At 42.0% G+C, this 13,530-nt stretch overlaps 1 non-coding gene across 1 annotated transcript; it reads right to left on the bottom strand.

Annotated features, from left to right (window-relative positions):
• Positions 1-6,242: 6,242 nt before the first annotated feature.
• Trnaf-gaa (transfer RNA phenylalanine (anticodon GAA)) lies at positions 6,243-6,317 on the bottom strand. Its single transcript has one exon. It is a non-coding gene; the product is annotated as a tRNA-Phe (tRNA).
• Between the last annotated feature and the right edge of the window lie 7,213 nt (positions 6,318-13,530).

Genomic DNA, 13,530 nt, shown 5'->3' with positions numbered 1-13,530 from the left:
TTTACAGATAATCGCATCGTCTTCCTGTCGGTTAAATTTCGCGTCTATAGCTCGTCATCTTCGTGGTGTAGCAATTTTAATGGCCAGTCGTGTACTTACAAATAACCAAAGCTAAAGTGAGCTGCCGATAGAACATTGCTACACACTCCCAACAATCGTTTTATATGTCAGGAACGTGTTGCCCCATATAACAGTTTCGCATGTACAACAGTACAGAAATCGCCAAGCCCAAGGCTCGAAGCCTGCAACCGTCGGTTTCTACAAGACAGACGCCCACAGATATACTTTTACTGTGGTCCGTAGGTCATGTGTTACCTATAACTAATCGTTTACGCACGTCCTCCTGGACGGCATCATACAGCACAAACTATGTCGGAGGTCTGGTTAACACCCCTTCGACATACAAAGTTTTGTAACAATCTAATTGTCTGACATCGGGAAGTTTGTGTGTGAGATACCGCACGTGCCATGGATAAACTATGAATGTCCTCACTATTTTGAGCCAAGTCAGTTATGGTTATGCCACATTTATTTGGTTGCTTGGTTGATTTGAGGGAGTGGGCCAAACAGCGAGGCCATCAGTCCCACAGGTTTGAACCTTCGTCCTCCCGAATGCGAGTTCAGTGTGCTAACCACTGCGCCACCTCGCTCGGTATTTATTGTACGTTTCTTCCAGTTAACTGATTGTGTCAGCTGCAGTATGCCATTTGCGATCTCACGTGGTCATTATTCCCTTTCTTTCCTCAAGGATCCCATAACTCGATTCTCTAAACCTTAGCCTTGTTAACTTGGATCGAAAGTGTTCGTCATTCTGGGGAAGCACTTGGAACGAGTGAGAATTTTTAAAAGTATTCTTGTGATGAGCGTATTCTCGAAATGATAAATAAATGAATAATTTCAAAACAGTAATTGTACCTTTTTCATAACTTACAAATAATTTACTTTTTCTTTCGTGAGAACGATGGTGTCACTGGAAGTTGGGAGGAGGGTTGTATTTAGGTCTTGGAAGAAAGGCTGGCAGGTATCGGTAAAACTATCATGATGGTATTAAAAGTATTTTGCGATATGATAACCACAGATACGGTTCAAACAGCTCATTGAATTCTGATTGCGTTATCCGTTGGCGAAACATAGATAGGGCAAATACTCAGATTGCGTAAATTACTCAAACATCGGTAATAACGAGATACAGGCTTCACACTTAGCCGGACAGATACAGACAGACGAATAAGTTACAACGGCAATGTTCTGCCATAGTCTTGAGAAATGTGTCATCTAATCACAGGCAACATACTCTCCCAAATCAAAAGAGAAAGAAGTACACTTGCAAAAGACCAGTTGCTCGAACGTGTAGCGGATGAAACGGTCGTCTTCTGTTCCTGTTGAGAAATCACCTCGGCGATCGAAATTTCGAGGCTGTTGGGGAACGCCAAATCTCTCTTGTCACATGCGCCAGTTTGTCCACCTCGAAGAAGAGAGGTGTTTCCCCGACCTCCGGTGAAGCACGTTTCACCTGCCCGTTTGCTATCGATTAGTACTACTGCCTGCATTAAAATGAAACCTCAATATGTTAACTAATGCGTGTATGACAGATAGATTACCTTTACTTCAGGGTCATTTAACTGATACAGAATTGCGATAATCACGACGACGTTCGCCAATGACGGCGTACGACCCATCTATAGGGTGATTCCGTGAGGATGTTACAAACTTTCAGGGATGATGGAGAAGGCTAAATGTATCAGTTTGGGGTAACGGACCCGGGTCTAGAAACGACCGACTCGGAATACGTGGTAATATGGGCCAAAACTGTAAAAAAGCCTAGTAAATACGGGACTTAAAATGTATAACTTAAGAGATATGAGTACTTGTTCATTTCTTCTACCACAAGCTCCTATAATTTTGGACGAGGCAGTACGGACCAAAACAAGAAAACATGTCCAGTAAATATGGGCTTCAAAATGCATACTTTACGAGCTACGGTGATTTGTTCACTAGAAGTGATGTATTTCACAGTAGCGAAGATGAACAAGTGCTAAGAGCTCTCAAGGCATGCTTTTTAGAGCCTATATTTACTGAACTTTTCTTCTGTTTTTGGTCCATACTATAGTCTCTGAAAGTAACCAACCCTAAAATCTTTGCAACAACTGTACCAGTATATGTATTCCACTGTCAGGTGTGTCAGAACGATTTTCACGTATAGCTTTTGTATCGATCATGTCCGCAATAGGGTCCCTTACATTCAGTTTTCTCCAACGTCCCTGAAAGCTTGAAACATCTTGTCTAATACCAATCTTCTATATCGAATTCTGGCACCCGCTACAGCTCCAGGTAGCATATCTAACGGCTTTCAGGGGCAGCAAAAACTTGGTTTCAGTATTTCACGTAATTATTGATCGAATTTAAAAACTGAAAATGGTGTCGTAATACTCATTTACCGGTAAAATCGTGTGTTAAAAGTTTGACGTAATAAGGCAAGCACTATAGTTAGAAGCTGTGGCTTTTTCAGCGTAACTGCCGGCGAACAAACACCCGAACTTTGTTCATCCAGCATTTGGGAATTACAGCATTTAGCGGCTTCCAAAGAACTTTATACACAATTTCAAACCTTTAGCACACTGACACTCTCTACAAAATGATAAATAAAAAAGAAGTTATTTCATTTTTGGTGCTCATGCAGTAAAATTTCACCATGAGACACGATGTTTTAATTTGTTACTTATTTACTATTAACTCTATTCAGAGCATACTTTGCAAGCAGTATGTACGTGTAAGGCTGAATATATAAATAAAATTATATCACTGTACGAAATATAGTTCGGGAGATGTTGTTATTGTTGTTGTTGTTGTTGTTGTTGTTGTGGTCTTCCGTCCAAAGACTGGTTTGATGAGGCTTTCTATGCTACTTTATCCTGTGCAAGTCTCTTCACCCCCGAATAACTGCTGCAGCTTACATCCTTCTTAATCTGCTTACTATAATCATCTCTCGAATCCCCTCTATAAATGTTACACCGCCCCGCCCCACCTTTCTCTCCAACACTAAATTGACGATCCCTTAATGTCTCAGAGCGCGTCCTATCTACCGATTCCTTCTTTTTGTCGAGGTGGTAAAAAGGTCTTGTCTCTTCAGTTCTGTTCAGTACCACCTCATTTGTTACATAATCTACTCATCTAATTTTCAGCCTCCTTCTGTACCAGCACATTTCAAATGCTTCTTTTTTTCTTGTCTGAACTGTTTATCGTACATGTTTCTCTTCCACACATGGCCACTCGCCAGACAAATACTTTCGAAAAGGCCTTCTAACACTTTACATTCGGCATTAACAAATTTCCCTTTCGCAGAAACGCTTTTCTTGCCTCTCCAAAAATAGAGAGCCGATTACCAAGAAGATTACCAAGAATATATTCATCCAGTGCTTCATGATCAGAGCACTTAGCTAGTTCTAATACACTTCCGGCATAATTTCAAACCTTCTCTAAATTTCTTCTCGCTTACATGCTTAACGTCGAATATTTAATACATTAACTCATTTACAAAGTAATCAGACAAATGGCTCTGAGCACTATGGGACTTAGCGTCTAAGGTCATCAGTCCCATAGAACTTAGAACTACTTAAACCTAACTAACCTAAGGACATCACACACATCCATGCCCGAGGCAGGATTCGAACCTGCGACCGTAGCGGTCGCGCGGTTCTAGACTGTAGCGCCCAGAACCGCTTGGCCACCCCGGCCGGCAATTATCAGACATCTGACTCTGTTTTATGCATGCGATTTCTGTTCTTTAAAGAATCGGGGCTTACTGGCGAGATTCTAATACAGTAACAGCTACCCCTTATATTCCGCGTTTAACTCTGCTTTGGAGAAAAGTGTCTCTTAGTGAAAGGGGAGGAGAGAGGACGAGAGCAGGTTTTTATTGAGGGTCTTTCTTTCTGGCAATAGTTTTCCGCGGAAGTTAGCTGGGCTGAAATTAAGAATCAGAGAGTGTCTGTCCCACCGGCGCGGTGTAGGCTGCCTCAGTACCACTCTTTGGGAACACATTATCTGCAAAGCCGATACACGAAACTACTCGCTTCCCAACTAGACATTGATCTTAGGCATTTAGCAACCCATAAATACGTTTACCCCTCGTATTTCACTTTTCATCACAGAAAGAGAAGATGATGAATAGCTTTCTTTACCTGCCAGGAGTACACTTGTTTCTGTGGAGTTCATTGCCTCCATTCGGCGTACTGGGCGAAGAAATTGGAGATGTAGTATAAGAGACGCGTTCTGAATTTCAAATGGACTTGTAACAGCTCAGTTGAACCGTCCTTGGGAGAGTGCATGAGGAGATAAACTTGTAGATATCTGTGCAGAATAAATAATATAGATTATCTGAGCGTCAGAAAACGCGGTATCTTACAGAAACATTCTGGACTTTGTGATGGTCAATAAACTGCACACACAATTGGCTGCCCGTTTCGGAGGCGAGCTGCTACACTATGTGATCAAAAGTGCCCGGATACCTGGCTGGAAATGACATACAAGTTCTTGGCGCCCTCCATCGATAACGCTGGAATTCAATATGGTGTTGGCCCACCCATAGCCTTGATGACAGATTCCACTCTCGCAGGTATACTTTCAATCAGATACTGGAAAGTTTCTTGGGGAATGTCAGCCCACTCTGCATGGAGTGCTGCACTGAGGAGAGGTACGGATGTCGGTCGGTGAGGCATGGCACGAAGTCGGCTTTCTTAAACATCCCAAAGGTGTTCTGTAGGATTCAGGTCAGGACTCTGTGCAGGCCTGTCCATTACATGGATGACGTTGCCACCTGCGCCAACCTTGTGTGAATGCTGTGAAAGTCTATTCATTTGCATTTCACACCATGTTCTTCCTGTCGGTTAAATTTCGCGTCTGTAGCACGTCATTTTTGTGGTGTAGCAATTTTAATGTCCAGTTGTGTAGAAAGCATCGCTCATACGAAGCTCAGTTTGCCTTTTTTCTAATCATGTCCTACAAACCATAGATCTAGGCCAACAAGCGCATTCCATATTCCTAGATGTCCGGCAAGTATTTGACACTGTGCGCGGCTGCAGATTGCTGACTTTTTAAATAATAAAATCCAGTACGTGGTCCTCAACGTTGGGTGTACATCACAGACAAAGACATCGTCAGTGTGCCTCAAGGAAGCGTGATAGGACCGCTTTTATTCACTATAAACATAATGACTTGATGGACAGGATGAGCAGCAATTTACGGCTGTTTGCTGATGACGTTGTAGTGTAGGGGAAAGTGTCGTCGTTGAGTGACTGTAGGAATATGCATGATGACTTAGACAAAATGTCTGGTTGGTGTGACGACTGACAGCTTGCTATAAATGAAGAAAAACGTAAGTTAACTTGGATGAGTAGGAGAAAGAGTCTCGTAACGTTCCAATACAGCAATAGTAGGATGCGGCTTCACACAGTCAATTCGATTAAATATCTAGGCATAACTCTGCCAAGCAATTTGAAATTGAATGTGCATATCAGGTTAGTAGTAGGGAAAGCGAATTATCGACTTCGTTTTATTGGGAGAATTTCGGGAATGTGTAGGTCATCCACAAAGGAGACGGCGTATAGAAAGCTATTGCGACCCATTCTTAATTATTGTGTATTATTCGAGTGTTTGAGGTCACCACCAGGTGGGATTAAATGGAGGCATAGAAGCAGTTCGGAGGCAGGCTGATAGTTTTGTGCCGGTAGGTACGATCACCACGCAATATTACGAAAAAGCTTCGTGAATTGGAGTGGAAATCCCTGGAGTGAAGTCGAAGCTCTTTCTGCAAGGCACTATTGCGCAAATTTAGAGAACCGGCATCTGCGACCGACTGGAGAACGATTCTACTGCCGGCAACGCATATTTCGCCATGAAGATAAGATGCGAAAAATTAGGGCTTTTACGGAAGCTTGGAGACAATCGTTTTACCCTCGCTCTATTTACGAGGTGTAACAGGAGAGGAAATAACTACTAGTGGTACAAGGTATCCTCCGCGCCACACCGTACTGGGATTGTGCTTTCACTACTCTATAATCAATCAGTCCACCTACCTGGATAGCCTCAGGTTATCTGCCACTTCACTCTGCGATGGATGCTGGTTTAGACGACATAAGCAGCGTAGACAAAAATTCGACAAAATGCCTACCACTCAAAGGCCACATAACACCAGTCCATGGGTAAAAGCTGAAAGTTGAAGCTTTATGGCAGTTTAAAACTGTGTGCCGGACCGAGACTCGAACTCGGGACCTTTGCCTTTTCCGGGCAAGTGCTCTACCAACTGAGCTACCCAAGCACGACTCACGACCAGTCTTCACAATTTTATTTCCACCAGTAACTCCTCTCCTCCCTTCCAATCCGCTGCAGAGTGAAAATTCCATTCCAGCTGACAGTTAGATAAACTATCGAGCGTTCGGGATTTTGGCATAATTCGTTTGAAAAAAAAAGTCAAAAATTACCTTTTAGTTGATTTATTGTCTTTAAAATAAGTAAAATGGCTATCAAGTCCATATTTAATATCCCGACATCAACTGTACAATGTCACGGATTGTTTGTGTGTCAATTTCATGCCCAGAAACAGCCACAAGATATTTAGTCCGGCCCGATATTTTAAACGTCCTAAACAGTCACTGACCCACGACTACTTGCGAGTAAACACATTCAGTCTTTCAGAAGGCTTCTTGTCAAGAAGTGCTTGCCATAATCTCTCTTTATCTGCACGAGTATATGGACGGTATAAAAGGTTTAAACAGAAATTTGTTAACATCGAGTATAGATTTAAATGTCAGGAAGTCGTTTCTGAAAATATTTGTATGGCGTTTAGATTAGGAAATGAGACACTTAAAGTAGTAAAGCAGTTGTGCTGTTTGGGGAGCGAAATAACTGATGATGGTCGAAGTAGAGAAGATATAAAATGTAGACTGGCAGTGGCAAGGAAAGCGATTCTGAAGAAGAGAAATTTGTTAACATCGAGTGTAGATTTAAGTGTGAGAAGTCTTTTCTGGAAGTATTTGTATGGAGTGTAGCCGTGTATGGAAGTGAAAGGTGGACGATAAATAGTTTAGACAAGAAGAGAATAGAAGCTTCCGAAATGTGGTGCTACAGAAGAATGCTGAAGATTAGATGGGGAGATCACATAACTTATGAATAGGTATTGAATAGAATTGGAGAGAAATTTGTGGCACATCTTGATTAGAAGAACGGATCGGTTCGTAGAGCGTATTCTGAGGCATCAAGAGATCACCAATTTAGTATTGGAGGGCAGCGTGGAGGGTAAAAATCGTAGAGGGAGGCCAAGAGATGAATACACTAAGGAGATTCAGAAGGATGTAGGTTGCAGTAGGTACTGGGAGATGAAAAAGCTTGCACAGGATAGAGTAGCACGGAGAGCTGCATCAAACCAGTCTCTGGTCTGAAGGCCACAACAACAACATGAAAGATTCAAACGCGAATATCTCACAAAATAAACCACTCACAATGTTCAAACTTTTTCAAAATACTCCATATTGTAGTCGCATTCCGGCCACAACACGAGGACCAATCAAACGGGCGAATTCCTTCATTTTGGTACAAATTTGATCATTGGGAGTCAACATATATGTTTACCAGAAGATGTCTCCCGAGCTACCTGCTCGACTCATAGACCTGACACACAAAGCCCAACTCAGACGCGCCGAAATGCTGAACTCCTATTGGCTAGTATATTAAGCAGCCAATCAGATCATCACGGGCACTTCTATACTCGCTTTGTTTCTAATGTCAGCCAATCAGATTACCACAAGTAATTTAGACTAGAAATCTCGTAATTCCGAAAAAATAAAATTAGAAAAAGTACGTTTCCTTTCTACACAATAAATTACTAATAAATTTAAAACGCTATTCCCATTTTGGCTGCTTTTTAGAAAATCAGACTCACACGGATTTATGTCGCAAAATCCCTTTTACACAACATCTTTCTCACGTATGCCTTTACATAATTTTAATACAATATCACATAGTCGCTTTTCGTATATCCTCTATTCACTCTCTCAGTCTCTCCAAATCACGCACACAACCAAAGCACGATTAAATAGTAATTATCTAAAGTACTTTTAATTACGTTGGAAATTATGGTTATGAAACTAAACAAGATCCCATAAAATAGGATTATATGGACCTATCCTCTTGGTCGCAGATTCAATTGATACTATAGATGAATACGTTACAGTTCCTAACTCAGTTTCACAAAGCCAACACGGTAATTCAGTGTTTTAGGTAAAAATTCATATTTTATATTGAATTTGGTATACTAAGTATGAAAAGACCTATTAATACTTAATAGTACTTGTTCAGATTCACAGGGAGTATGTGTAACGTATTACACGCAGCGTTAAGCAAGAATACGGCTCCCAGCCGCGCGGTGTGGTCGCGCAGTTTGAGGCGTCATGTCACGGACTGCGCGGCCTTTCCCGCCGGAGGTTCGAGTCCTCCCTCGGGCATGGGTGTGAGTGTGTTGTTCTTAGCATAAGTTAATTTAAGTAGCGTGTAAGTCCAGGGACCGATGACGGGAGCAGTTTGGTCCCTTAGAAATTCACACACATTTGAACATTTTGTACGCGGATCGCCCGGCCCTGTTGACAGCGTCTGGTGTGCGAGACTGAGAACCAAATTCTGCTCTCCTTCCGGCTCCGCGGCAAACTACATACGCTTTGAATACAACGTAACAACTCGTAATAATTTACTATGTTACAGTACGGAGGTCTGCGGAGTATTCACTACTGGCCATTAAAATTGCTACACCAAGAAGAAATGCAGACGATAAACGGGTATTCATTCAACAAATATATTATACTAGAACTGACATGTAATTATATTTTCACGCAATTTGTGTGCATAGATCCTGAGAAATCAGTACCCAGAACAACCAGCTCTGGCCGTAATAACGGCCTTGATATGTCTGGGCATTGAATCAAACAGAGCCTGGATGGCGACTACAGGTACAACTGCCCATGCAGCTTCAACACGATACCACAGTTCATCAAGAGTAGTGACTGGCGTACTGTGACGAGCCACATGTTCGGCCACCATTGACCAGACGTTTTCAATTCGTAAGAGATCTGGAGTATGTGCTGGCCAGGGCAGCAGTTGAAAATTTTCTGTTTACAGAAAGGCCCGTACAGGACCTGCAACATGCCGTCGTGCATTATCCTGCTGAAATGTAGGGTTTCGCATGGATCTAATGAAGGATAGAGCCGCGGGTCGTAACACATCTGAAATCTAACGTCCACTGTTCAAAGTGCCGTCAATGCGAACAAGAGGTGACCGAGACGTGTAACCAATGGCAACCCATACCATCACGCCGGGTGATATGCCAGTATGGCGATGACGAATACACGCTTCGAATACACGCGATGTCGCTTAACACGGATGTGATCATCATGATGCTGTAAACCGAACCTGGATTCATACGAAAAAATGACGTATTGCCTTTCGTGCACCCAGATTCGTTGTTGAGTACACCATGGAGGCGCTCCTGTCTGTGATGCAGCGTCAAGGGTAATCGCAGCCATCGTCTCCGAGCTGATATTGCATGCTGCTGCAAACTTCGTCGAGCTGTTGGTGCAGATGGTTGTTGTCTTGCAAACGTCCCCGTCTGTTGACTCAGGGATCGAGACGTGGCTGCACGATCCGTTGCAGCCAAGCGGATAAGATGCCTGTCATCTCGACTGCTAATGATACGAGTCCGTTGGGATCCAGCACGGCGTCCCGTATTACCCTCCTGAACCCACCGATTCCATATTGTGCTAACAGTCATTGAATCTCGACCAACGCGAGCAGCAATGTCGCGATACGATAAAGCGCCATGGCGGTAGGTTACAATCCGACCGTTATCAAAGTCGGAAACGTGATGGTACGCATTTCTCCTCCTTACACGAGCCATTGCAACAACGTTTCACCAGACAACGCCGGTCACCTGCTGTTTGTTTATGAGAAATTGGTTGGAAACTTTCCTCATGTCTGCACGTTGTAGGTGTCACCACCGGCGCCAAAGTTGCGTGAATGCTCTGAGAAGCTAATCATTTGCATATAAAAACATCTTCTTCCTGTCGGTTAAATTTCTCGTCTGCAGCAGTCATCTTCGTGGTGTAGCAATTTTAATGGCCATAAGTGTACATGCAGGTGTAGATGGAGACGTAGAGGTAACGAATTAATGTGTTTCTACCGTTCTTTACCTATTTTTCTCAGTAATGAATAAGAATAGGGCTTGTTGCCTCATAACACGGTTTGTTACTGCGAACTGATTTCACTTACCGTCTGCTCTGTAGATATAAATTCCACCACCTAGACGGACCGGAGGGAGAATTCGGGGAATTAATATGTTCAGCTAATGGGATAGAGTTTCATACAAGCTGCTGCAGGAAAAGCAGTGCCTTTCTCCGCAACTATTACTGCTTCGCTGTAGAGAATGAGCGTTATCTGTGGACTAGACATTGATTTTTCTTCTTTCTCCAATTGTTGCCCTGGAAGAGCAGAAAGACGAGACTAGACGAACTGCTGGTCAGACTATGCCCAAATTCTAAATGTTAAGTATGATTGGTGAAAGACGCCTTAAGAAAGACAGTCTCTGTTGGATTTGTTTCAGATACTGATATTTGTTTATGGACTTCCTTTGATTTAGAGCATTAAAATTAACGATCATTAGCATCCACAATAAATCAAAGCCTCCCATTTCACTTTCAGCTAACCCTGTGTGATCATTGACAAAAGTCCTGACGCAGTGGTAACACCGCTGTCCGTCAGCTCACCGAAGTTAAGCGCCGCGGGGCTGGGATATCATTTGGATGGATGACGGTCGGGTCTGCTGAACGCTGATGGCAAGCGGGCTGCACTCCGCGCTTGTGATACACCTGCATATACACTTATGGCCATTAAAATTGCTACACCACGAACATGACTGCTGCAGACGAGAAATTTAACCGACAGGAAGAAGATGTTATATGCAAATGATTAGTACTAAGCTGCATTACAACATATTTCTATGTAACAATAAATGGCCCACTAATCATGTTAGGAGGTGGGTCACATATGTATAACTAGTATTGTTGTATTTTTAAAAACAATTAAAAAAAAAGAAAATCGGGGTGGTACTTGAGTAAAAAGTAGCGGCGCCGATCACGAAAACCGTCAACGGCTGGGAGAGTGGTGTGCTCACCACACGCTCTTTCATATCCGCATCCAGTGACGCTCTCGGCTGAGGATGACACAGCGGTCGGCCGGTACCGTTGGTCATTCCGAGGCTTATTAGGTCGAAGTTCGAATTCTGTGAGCGCTCCACTTGAAACCCTCATGCACAGTACCTTGTGTTGTGTTGCGAGTACGCAACGAGCAAAACCTATTCCATTTTCACGTAACACACCACATTAACGCTACACCGCATTAATACCTAGTCGCATTTCCACATCAGGTTCATATTTCGGCGAAAGATTACTGTATATTGGTATAATTTGTATCGATTGGCACTTGTTATAGAGGACTGAAAGCTTTGGCAAAGTCTAAGTTTCCGATTAATCCCATCCACTACGTCATAAGTAAGACATGAACATAAACGGTTTTGTTATCCTTCCGTAGGAGAATGAGAGCTATTGGCTTTATGAAACACCGTTTGAGATCAGCATTAGGCATCGGTTTCTGGATCTGAGCCCTAGTGTGGACAGTTTTCAAAGCATTTAGTGGACACTTGACACTCGATATGATATGGCAAAAAGGAATCAATACTGACATAATTTGAAAATAATAAGAGAAAATTTAAAAAAGCCAATCATGTGTAAATTTAAATAGTGGATAATTCAAACTTACGCCAATTGTGTTACTTTCTGCCAACTGCAGTTCAGTTTTCCACACTTAAATCTCCCCCCCCCCCCCCTCCCTTCCACTACCACCACATTCATGGTTCAAGGTCTGCTCCACCTACTCTACACCAACGACATTAATTTAAAATGACGAGAAGTTAGGGAAAAACTAATTGCGTGGTTATGTTACTACATATTACTACTACCCATATTTCCTCGAGCAAAATTACCACCATCGCTTGTTGCCCAATCACATACCTCTTTTTCCTCATTCCCAGCCTTGAACATATCTACAAGTTTGTAGTATCAGGTACTGGTCAGCCCTGCTGGTCTGAACCAACAAGCTAGCCTGCTGTACTGGAATACAGCACTACTGTACAGTTAATAACACCAGCTCTGATGACAGTAAAAACTCACAATTTAGGTGCATTTGACAACACAGAGAGACCGGAGCCAAAATTTGACTTCCTGCTCTGTTATGTATGGGCCAGTCACGTAACAGTGTGCATGCTTTTGCTGATAAAAGTACGAAATACGTGTAATTGTGAATGTAACAGTAAGAGTGGTGCCGTCTAACAATCATCGTAAGAACACGCAATCTAAACGTATTTAAGTAAACCAGCAATGTCTGATTTTTACAACTACAGACGTAGAAAACGCAGTTACTGTTTCTTGTGAGTGGAGTTCCATAGGAAACGCTAATTAGAAATGGCCCGATACTTGTGAACAGCTGGTAGAAGCCTGTAATTGTAACGCAACTATACAAGATGAGTTTTCAACGGTCGATATTCTTCCACAATAGCTCCACTAAAGATTTTCTGAAGATAACATCGTTAGTTTCCGATGTCCACTAGAGACTTAGCTGTTACCAGACAATGGCCTAATAAGTCGAAAACTGGACAGGTAATAAACATAGAGAAAATCGCAGTTTATAATTTATTAACAGAGGTTTGTTTTTAATTTATTAATTAAGGTTTCCATTAGAGTCGCATACAATAGTGGACTGGTTTCCAAGATTTTCCTTCATTACGAAACCATTACCTACATTATATAGTCCAATAGTATTAACAAAACGTGAAGCACGAAATTTCCAAACCTTTTCTGTGCACAGATTACAGTAGCACAAAAAATCTTTCATAGATGCTTGCGTTTGTAATGTTTGACCGTACATAATGCATTTGTTTTTACGTCAGAAAAAATAACAAATGTTATTTGGCTGTATTACGATTTTCTTGGTGCATGGGCCTTCAGTTGTTTATTATTTGATGATATGCTCTTTTTTTAGATGATACATTATTTAGTAAAGCCAATAAATATCAGTAGTTTACCTAATAAAGTGACAATGTCTGCAACCTTTATCAATCCAGTATCCACGTATTTTGTTGTAACGTTATGATCTCTGGTGATACAGAGCATCTGAACACATAACAAACAACTGAAAGTGCTTGTCAAATTTTTATATGTAAACAATTAAGGACACCTATCGAATTTTGAATGAACCAAGGCAATTGTAATGCAGTCAAACAATGTTTGTTGTATTGATCTGATGTAAAAACAGATGTATTATGAACAGTCAGACACTACAAACGCAGGCAAGTCATTAAATATTTATTGCACTACGGTTCTGTAATCTGCACACACAAAATGTTCGGAAATTTTGTATTTCATGTTTTGTTAACAA

Source organism: Schistocerca gregaria, chromosome 4, assembly GCF_023897955.1.
Source record: "Schistocerca gregaria isolate iqSchGreg1 chromosome 4, iqSchGreg1.2, whole genome shotgun sequence".
In the NCBI taxonomy this organism is placed as follows: Eukaryota; Metazoa; Arthropoda; class Insecta; order Orthoptera; family Acrididae; genus Schistocerca; species Schistocerca gregaria.
This window is presented reverse-complemented; position numbering and strand designations above follow the sequence as displayed.